The sequence below is a fragment of the Molossus molossus genome, unplaced genomic scaffold (genome assembly GCF_014108415.1).
Source record: "Molossus molossus isolate mMolMol1 unplaced genomic scaffold, mMolMol1.p scaffold_m16_p_13, whole genome shotgun sequence".
Taxonomy (NCBI): Eukaryota; Metazoa; Chordata; class Mammalia; order Chiroptera; family Molossidae; genus Molossus; species Molossus molossus.
Window position 1 is genome coordinate 37,484,543 of NW_023425348.1, and position 8,737 is coordinate 37,493,279.

The 8,737-nt window shown below is 40.5% G+C and overlaps 1 pseudogene; it reads right to left on the bottom strand.

Annotated features, from left to right (window-relative positions):
- Window positions 1-7,330: 7,330 nt before the first annotated feature.
- On the bottom strand, window positions 7,331-7,848 carry LOC118628852 (annotated as a pseudogene).
- Window positions 7,849-8,737: the final 889 nt, after the last annotated feature.

Sequence of the window (8,737 nt, forward strand, 5' to 3'; positions counted from 1 at the left end):
ATTTAGCTTGGCAAACACCAGCTCTGATCTTAGTGGGAGTCCTTACCTTTGATTAAGACCCAGCCCTGTCTCAGGCATGAGTCTGGACCTGGGTCAGATTATGAACATCTGGGCCTTTATACGTTTGGCTTGTTTTCTACCTTTCCATTTTGGGAGCACCACCTTACACAATCATGTTGATTTGTTTAACATTTATGTCATGCCAGCTATGTGCCTTGAAATTGTAATAGGTGCTGAGGACAATAGGGTAAAAGTCTCAGTCTTTTTCCTCATGGAACTCTCAGTCCAGGAGAGTCACATAGGGATAATTACAATTTACAGTGTTTTGTGAAGTCAGCAGGCATCCTGATGGCTATGGAAGATTTCCAACCAAGGACAAGTATTTCCTTGAATACTCGAGGAATGAAGTCATTTTGAGAGGGAGAAAAGAGGGAAAGGGAAAGAAAATGGGTGCACAAAGCCTTGGAGATGTTCAACATTGGATCCTAATCAGATTGAGAAAAGTGTGGGGTGGGGGAGTGGGACATAGAGAGGCAAAGGAAGAAGCTGGGGGATTGATAGAGACCCAGATCACAGTGGACGTTGTCAGTTATGTTAAAGTAATTGGGATTAATGTTGCAGGCAAGAAGACATCATTGACATGTTTTAAGCATAAAAATGAATGGGTTAGAGTAGCAGTTCAGATAGACCTGTCTGACAGAGAATTGGAGGATAGATTGGAAGGATAGGCCTGGCAGAGGGATACCAGGTAGAGGTAATCTAGCTTGAAGATGCCAAAGACCTGGTCCCAGGTGGTGGTAAGTGGTGGGAGAGAAGTAGAGGATGCAATCTAGGAGGCTGACATGGTGTAACTTAGTGATGTGGTGGTATGTGGCGTGAGAGACCAGGAGGTATACAATAGGCCTGGTTTTCTATCCTCTTGTGATTGAGAGGATGATGACTCCTCAGTTCCTGAGACAGACAGTACTCAGTAGGAGCAGGTTTCATGGGATGATGAGGACCACACAGGACATTGTCACCAAATCCCATGCTGGGCCTTTTCACCCTTAGCCTCTCCATATTCCACTGTCCAGGTCCTAGTTATTGTCCTCATTTCCTCCTGTCTGGTCTACAGCAGCAGCCTCCTGGCTGCCGTCTAAACTCCTTGAGCTCATTGAACACAGCCCTGTCATGCCACTCTAACGCTGAATATCTTTTAATATCTCCAGGCTGAGAGAAACCTGGAATCCAAGGCCTTCCATAGTCTCATCTCAGCCGACCTCTTCAGGCTTGCTCTCTACCACTCCCTCCAAGCAGCAGCCTAATCTATATGCAGGACAACACAAATAGGAGGCATAGAGAAGGGGTGTGTATGTGGCATTTTTTTTTTTTTTTGTCAAAAGAAATTAGGAAAAGTAAAGAACTCCACCTATTAAAAAAGATAAAGGCGGTATCATGAATAAGGCAGGATCTGTTTGGACTCGGAGGAATACACGGGGAAAAGGGGGGTGACGAAGAGGAGGGAAGGTAGGGAGAACAGCTTATGCACCGGCACAAGGATGAGGTGTAGAAGAGAGGCGGAGAGGCAGTGGCAGGGGAGAAACTGCACTGACAAGAATAAAGGATGAGCCAGAGTCAAGTTTTGGGGTCACAAAGGGGGCAGTCTTGGCTTTATAATCTAATAACATAAATTTAAGTGTGCACATTTACCGATAATTCTATGTATATAAATTGTGTCTGGAAAATCAGTGTGAAATATCAAAACGCCCTGCGTTACTAAAATAGCTTCAGGAGAAAACCTTTTAATTTGCACAGTGCTTACAGACCCCACACCTTTCCATCGAGGCCCAGAGAGGAGCAGTGCTTTGCTAAGGCCAGATTCAACCATAGCTGTTTGATCTCAATTCCAGGGGTCTCCCCACTGCAACATGGCTGCCTCCTTTACCATGTTCAATGTCTAAACAATCATATGCTCTCGTTGAGTAAATCAGACTACAAGGGTAGCTTAGACGAATTGTCGTTAATTTCTTAAGGACTTTGCTAAGCATCTCTTTATTGATTTTCTCCAGTTGAGGAGAAGCTAATAAAGAGAAAACAAATAACAAAAAACAAACAAAGAAAAAAACATGCCTCAGACTACACCTAGAAAGCTTCATAAATAAGGGCACACAGCTGAATACAACTAGAAAGGCAACACGAGACTTCAGTATGGTTTGCTTCACAAATTGGAATTGAATGAAATGACTTAGGGGCACCTTGATGCTGCTGTTTGAAACCGCTTCAAATCTCCTAAGTATAGCATTTCTTCTGGAGAACTCTATTCCTGAATCCTCTGGTCTCTCAATCCTCTGTGAAGTGAAAGGTTGTGTTTCAAGATGATTGTGTTGAGAACATATATTTTCATTCCTTTAACAAGAAGTCAATGCTGTGCTTTGAAACAGTGTCAGGAGGAAATAGCTCAGGCCAAATCACTGGGATTTGACTTGTACAACAATATAGGATATACTGAGCTTGATTTTGGGCAGTAATTTTGAAAGGGAATTATCTTCTGAAAAGATATTCTTCCCAAACAATAAGAATTTAAGTGGAAAAACCTAAGACTTTGTGAGATGCCTGGAATTATGTATCAGCCATAGAAAAAACTGTTCCTGAGATTTTTTTTTTTTTGACACACAGAGACACATCAGATCTCTGGCAGTGATAAAGATGTCCAGGTGTCTGTATGGAGATTGCCAAAACCTGAGGAGAGAGAGAAAAAACACACAGACAACAAACAGAGTTAGAATTGATTGTGGATAAGAGTGATAACATTCTCTCTGCATTTATTGAGTAAGTGCTGTGGTGATCACCATGGTTACTACAGAGACTACTGTTGGGTTAGGCATAACCCTCTGTACACTGTCTCTGAGGACACCTATTTTATTCTCTTTATTATCATCTGTTTAATTTACTTTTTATGAGATTTTAAGCTATAGAGATGGGGCCCACAGCTTCCTTGTTCTCTTTATATCCCTAGTGACTAGCATGATATCTGACAAGTAGCAGGCATTCAGTAAATACTTATTGAATGAATGAAAAATGTGCTTGAGATCTAAAGATCAGAATAGTAGTAGATGAATACTCAAGGAAGAAAAAATAGAGTGTGCATAAGTGAGTCCTTAAAAATATCTTTATTGAGATATAATTCACATAGTATAATTTTCACCCATACAATTCAATAATTAAAACAATTTTTTTCCATATTAATTTTAGAGAGAGAGGAAGAAAGAGGGAGAGATAGAAACATTGATGAGCGAGGACACTGATTGGCTGCTTCCTGCATGCCCCACACTGGGATTTGCCCCACAACCTGGCATGTGCCCTGACCAGGAGTCGAACCGGCGACCTCATGGCACATGGGTCCATGATCAACCACTGAGCTACACCAGCCAGGACAATTCAATGATTTTTTAATGTAATCACAAGGTCATGCAATTACTACCACAAACTAAGTTTAGAACATTTTCATCACCCCCTCTCCCCTCCAAAAAACACCCCATACCCACTAGGAGTCACTCGGTGTGCCCCTTCCCCCAATTACATACATACTCCTGCCCTAGGAAACCACTAATATGCCTTAGTTTTGGCAGGTACTATGCGGTATATATGTAAAGAGTTGCTTCCTTCTGAAGCTGTGAATTGTCTTAAAGGACTCCCTCACAATCCTACACGAAGGATGAGAAGGACCTGAGCCCGGCATTTTATAGGGCAGAGTCTGTCCAGATGCCATTGTTGGCTAGAGGGTAAGGAATAAGCATCTTAGAAACAGGAGTATAAAGGCTGAGGGGAGTTGGTTGCTGCTGAGAAGAATTTGAACATACCTTAGGCTTATGGGCTCATTCAAAGACCAAGTTCCAAGTCTGAGCTCAGATACAATTAGAGCAAAAGTTGAGACTATGAGACACCAAACATGAGCTCTGGTTTTAGAATTAAGATCCTTTGCTCTGAGAATTAGTCCCAGAAAGGCAGTCAGAGGACTTGTGGGAAGAATCTGGACACCTTAATAGAAGTTGATAGTGCATCTTGCATGCTTTGGGGAGATTTGAATGGATGGAAAATCCAAGAGAAAAAATTTTAAAAAGGAATGTTAATTTTATTTGTCACCTATGTGAACCAAGTATTATTCCAGGCACTGGAGACACAGCATCAAATAAAAAATCTGCTCTCAGCCCTGGGTGGTTTGGCTCAGTGGTAGAGTGTCGGCCTGAGGACCAGAGAGTTGTAGGCACTCTGGTCCAGGGCACTTACCTGAGTTGTGGTTCAGTCTCCAGCCCTGGTCAGGGTTGTGAGGGGGGCAGCCAGTTGATGTGTTTCTCTCACCTCGGGTGAGGATTAAAAAAAAAATCTACTTCTCAAAACCCTACATTCTAGGGGGAAATACAGACAAAAAAACAAGATAAATAATGAAAATACACATAGAATGTCAATGAAAATTAAGGTTAAAGGAAGAAATTACAACTGGAAAAAGAAAAAAAGCATGTTTTAGGTGTCAGGGAAGGAGGCGGTAATTTTATCTCATAACTGGGAGAGGCCTCACTGAGGCGCACGTTGAGGGACGGCCTGAGTAGGTGAGAAAGTGAGCTGTCTGGATGTTGGGGGGAAATTTCCAGGCTGCAGTGAAAAGATCCCACACAGGGCACCGTTTACGTTTTCCACAACTAGCAAGAAGCCTGGCGTGACAAGAACGGATGGAGGGGAGCACTGTAGGGGATACTGCCAGGAAGGTAAAAGGCAAGGGCTAGGACAGCACCTTCTAGAAACCTGTAAAAAATTTAGATGAGATGACAAGCCAAGTAAAATTTTAGTTTTTAAAATCAGCTTTATTAAGGAATATTTTACAGGTAGTACAATTTAATTATTTAAAATATACATTATAAAGTATAATTTCTCTCTTACCTGAATTTTTTTTTTTTTTTTTTTTTTTTACCTTCAGGTCCCTTTGATTAGGAAGATGTGAGTTCCTAGTCCTCCAGGCAATGTTTTCTTCTTTTTGCTCCATGTCTATGTGTTGCAACTTCTAGTGCCGGAAAGATGACAAAGAGGGAGTGGTCAAACCCTTGGTCTTTCAAGCTGCTAAAAAAAATTGAGAGAAAATCAAATAACTGGGTAATAATAGTCATTCCTAATCCTTAAAATGGAACTGGAGTTGGATCTACTTACTTACAGACCTCTTTCCTTTCTTCATTTTTGAATGACTTGGTAACCCCTCTCACTCATTCCATCACTTTTCTGTTTCCAGATATAATCTCCCCTCCTCCAAAGCCATGCACCTCTGTCTGCCATCAAATTAGAATATCTGCTATTAAACTTCTGTTTTCTGGCTAAGGTCCACCACTTCTTAGATTTCTTTATTTCTGTCATCACTCCTGCCAGGTGGTTCTCTTTTTAAAGGCCAATTTATGTAAGAAGCAGTTTTTATTACTTCAGAAGTTACTGTGTATATGAAGATACGTGAAAACAGCAACACATCTACTGAAAAGGAATAAGCAAAGGAAAGATAATTCAATTGATAAAAGATGTTAAAACACTATATATGCTCTAGTGGAGAGACAATTTGACACAAATTTTCTGAAAGACAGTTGGTCTATATATTTATATATATCATTATTTATATCATCTATCACTCTCTCTAGCTATTTATAGATTTATCTATATCTACGTCTACATCTATATCTAAGTTAATATCTAGTCTTATAATTTCATTTCTTTTGACCTATAACCTCTATTAGAGGGTCTTTCTATTTCTCCTTCATCATTCTGTATAGCAATCTCCCCTTAATCAGGTGCCAGAGGACCAGTGTGTATTCTGGGTACCAGAGACCTCCACTTCCCTCTAGCAAGTATTTCATCTAATGGAATTAAATAATCTGGCCCCATAACCTCTAGTTGTGTGATTTTAGGGAAGTCATTCAACCTTCACTGAGCCTAAATATTTCACCTGTAGAATAAGGTTGTTTTGAGATAAATAAAATAATAGATATGAATTATTTAGCATAAGGCATGGCTTATTTTAATCATCAGTATATTTGTAATTATCATTATTATTATTAATGTTATTATTTGGAGGATTTGGAATAGTAAAAATTGGAAAACAGTATAAATATGCAACAAAGGGATATTAGTTAAACTCCAGCCTACTGATATGAGAATATATTTGAATAACAAAAAAGTTTATGACTTTATTTTATTAAAATATGTTATTATTATTATTATTTTTTAAGATAAAGGAATGAAGAGAGAGATAGAAACATTGATGTTAAAAAGAAACATCCATTGCCCGGCCGGTGTGGCTCAGTGGTTGACCGTCAACCAATGCACCAAGAGGTCACCAGTTCGATTCCCGGTCAGGACACATGCCCAGGTTGTGGGAAAAATTCCCAGGGTGGGGCATGCAGGAGGTAGCCAATCGATGTTCTCTCTCATTTATTTTTCTATCTCTCTCTCCCTCTCCCTTCCTCCCTCTCTAAAAATCAATAAAGTAAAAAAATATATATTTAAAACAACAACAACAACATCCATTGACTGCCTCCTGCCTACTTTCTACTGGGGATCAAGCCTGCAACCTGGGAATCAAACTGGAACCTCTCATTCTGTGGGCTGGTGCTCAATCCACTGAGCCACATTGGCTGGGCACGTTTGTGACGTTAGTTCCCAGTAATAGCAGAGTGGGTAATTTGGTCTAATTTTACAATCTTGAAAATATAGACAAAATACAAAAATAAATCTGTTTACAGATATTGGAGAATGAACAACACAGTGTAAAACTAATAACTAGGAACTGCAGAAAAGTGAAGCCCAGAAATTTGAGCCTATCATTTAGGACCACTTTTCCCTGGGGGAGTTTGCTTTTCCCAGGAAGGTGTTAAGACCAAGATCAGCCAAACATAATTTTTTATTTTTATTTATTTTTACTTTTTTTATTTGAAAAAAAATTTTACAGAGAGAGAAAGGGAGAGGTAGGGAGAGATGGAAACACTGATGAGAAAGAACATCAACTGGTCGCCTCCTGCATGCTTCCCACTGAGGATTTGGCCCACAACCTGGGCATATGCCCTGACCAGGAATTGAACTGGCAACCTCTTGGTGCATGGGTTGACGCTCAACTACTGAGCCACACCAGCCAGGCTAGACCTTAAACAAAGATTTTTTTTCCTGCAAAAACCTTTATTGTTTCCATTTGATCCAATGAATGGAAGAGGGCTCCAGGAAGGTTAAAAGGATTGCTAGTGGTTTCGGGGAGAGGCTCAGGAAAAAGCCAGATACCAGGATAATGCAGAGGGGTCCCTCAAAAGCCTCTGGGCTCTAAAGGCTCCTAGTCATGCTTGAGGATAAGCCTTTTTAAGAGGTACCCTCCCAGATCAGCTTGGGGGCTGGCCAGCCTGTGGAGGTTAGTTAGGTGATCACCCACCTTCTTGATGAGTTTCACCTCCTCACCTAGGAAGTGGTTCTCATAGAGGTCACAGATGAGGTCTGTGTGGGCAGATCTTAGGGTGTGCAGATTCCAAAGGGCCTGGTTCAGGTTCTTCTCCATGACCATGGCAGCTTCCATGGCATCCTGAGTTTTATCCTGCTCATCTTGGGAAGGTTTCTGCATGTCCTGGACGAGTGTGCAGCCACTGGGCTGGTTTTGCATCTTTAAGAAACATTGGGAACTTCTCAGCCAACTTGCAGAAGAAGTGGCCCACACCCTCCAGAGCCACATCATCGTGATTGAAATAGAAGCCTGGAGAGAGGCAGCTGCAGGAGGCCCACAGATGCAGGTTGACCAGACAGTTGGTTGACAGCAGCTTCCACGTTAGTGGAATAATTTTGATAAATTTGGGAGTTCATGGTTGTTTGGCAATAAGGAGTTAAAGTAAAAACAAACAAACAAACAAAATAACAGTGTTGGCTGGTCTTGGAGGCTGAGGATGGATGAGGTGGTTCTGAGGGTGGTGACTGGAAAAGAGGTTGGAGGTGATCAGAGGCTAGAAGAAGGGTCATCCCTGGGTCTGTTCCATCCAAACACCTTGGAAGCAAGAAACAGATCTGGGGGACCACCAAGGGCACTGCAACAAAGAGTTTAAAAAAAGCAGTTTTAGGTTCACAACAAGATTGAGAGGAAGGTACAGAGATTTTTTATATAGCCCCTACCTCCCAACATAGGCATTGTCTCCTCACTAGAATGGTGCATTTTTTCCCCAAAGATGAACCTATATTGACACATCATATTCACCCCAAATCCTTCAGTGACCTTAGGGTTCACTCTTGGTGTTGTAGAGTCTATGGGTTTGAAAAAATATATAATGACATATATCCACAAATATAATATATAGAATATTTTCACTGCCATAAAAATCCTCTGTGTTCTGACTATATATCACCTGCCACCCACCATCCCCAACCCAACAGCATCCACTGATCTTTTTATTGTCTCCATAGTTTTGCCAGAATGCTGTATAGCCCACTATTATGTTTGTAGCCTTTCAGAGTGGCTCCTCTCACTTAATAGTATACATTTAAGATTCTTCCATGTCTTTTTATGGCTTGGTAGATTTTTTTAATAAACATAGAACAATATATATATAATTTATAATATATATAATATTATATATAGAAATAATAATATGTAATATATATAATATATATTATATATATATACACACACACACACACACACACACACACATATTTTATCCTCACCCGAGGACTTTTTTTTGCATTTACCTTCAGATAGAGC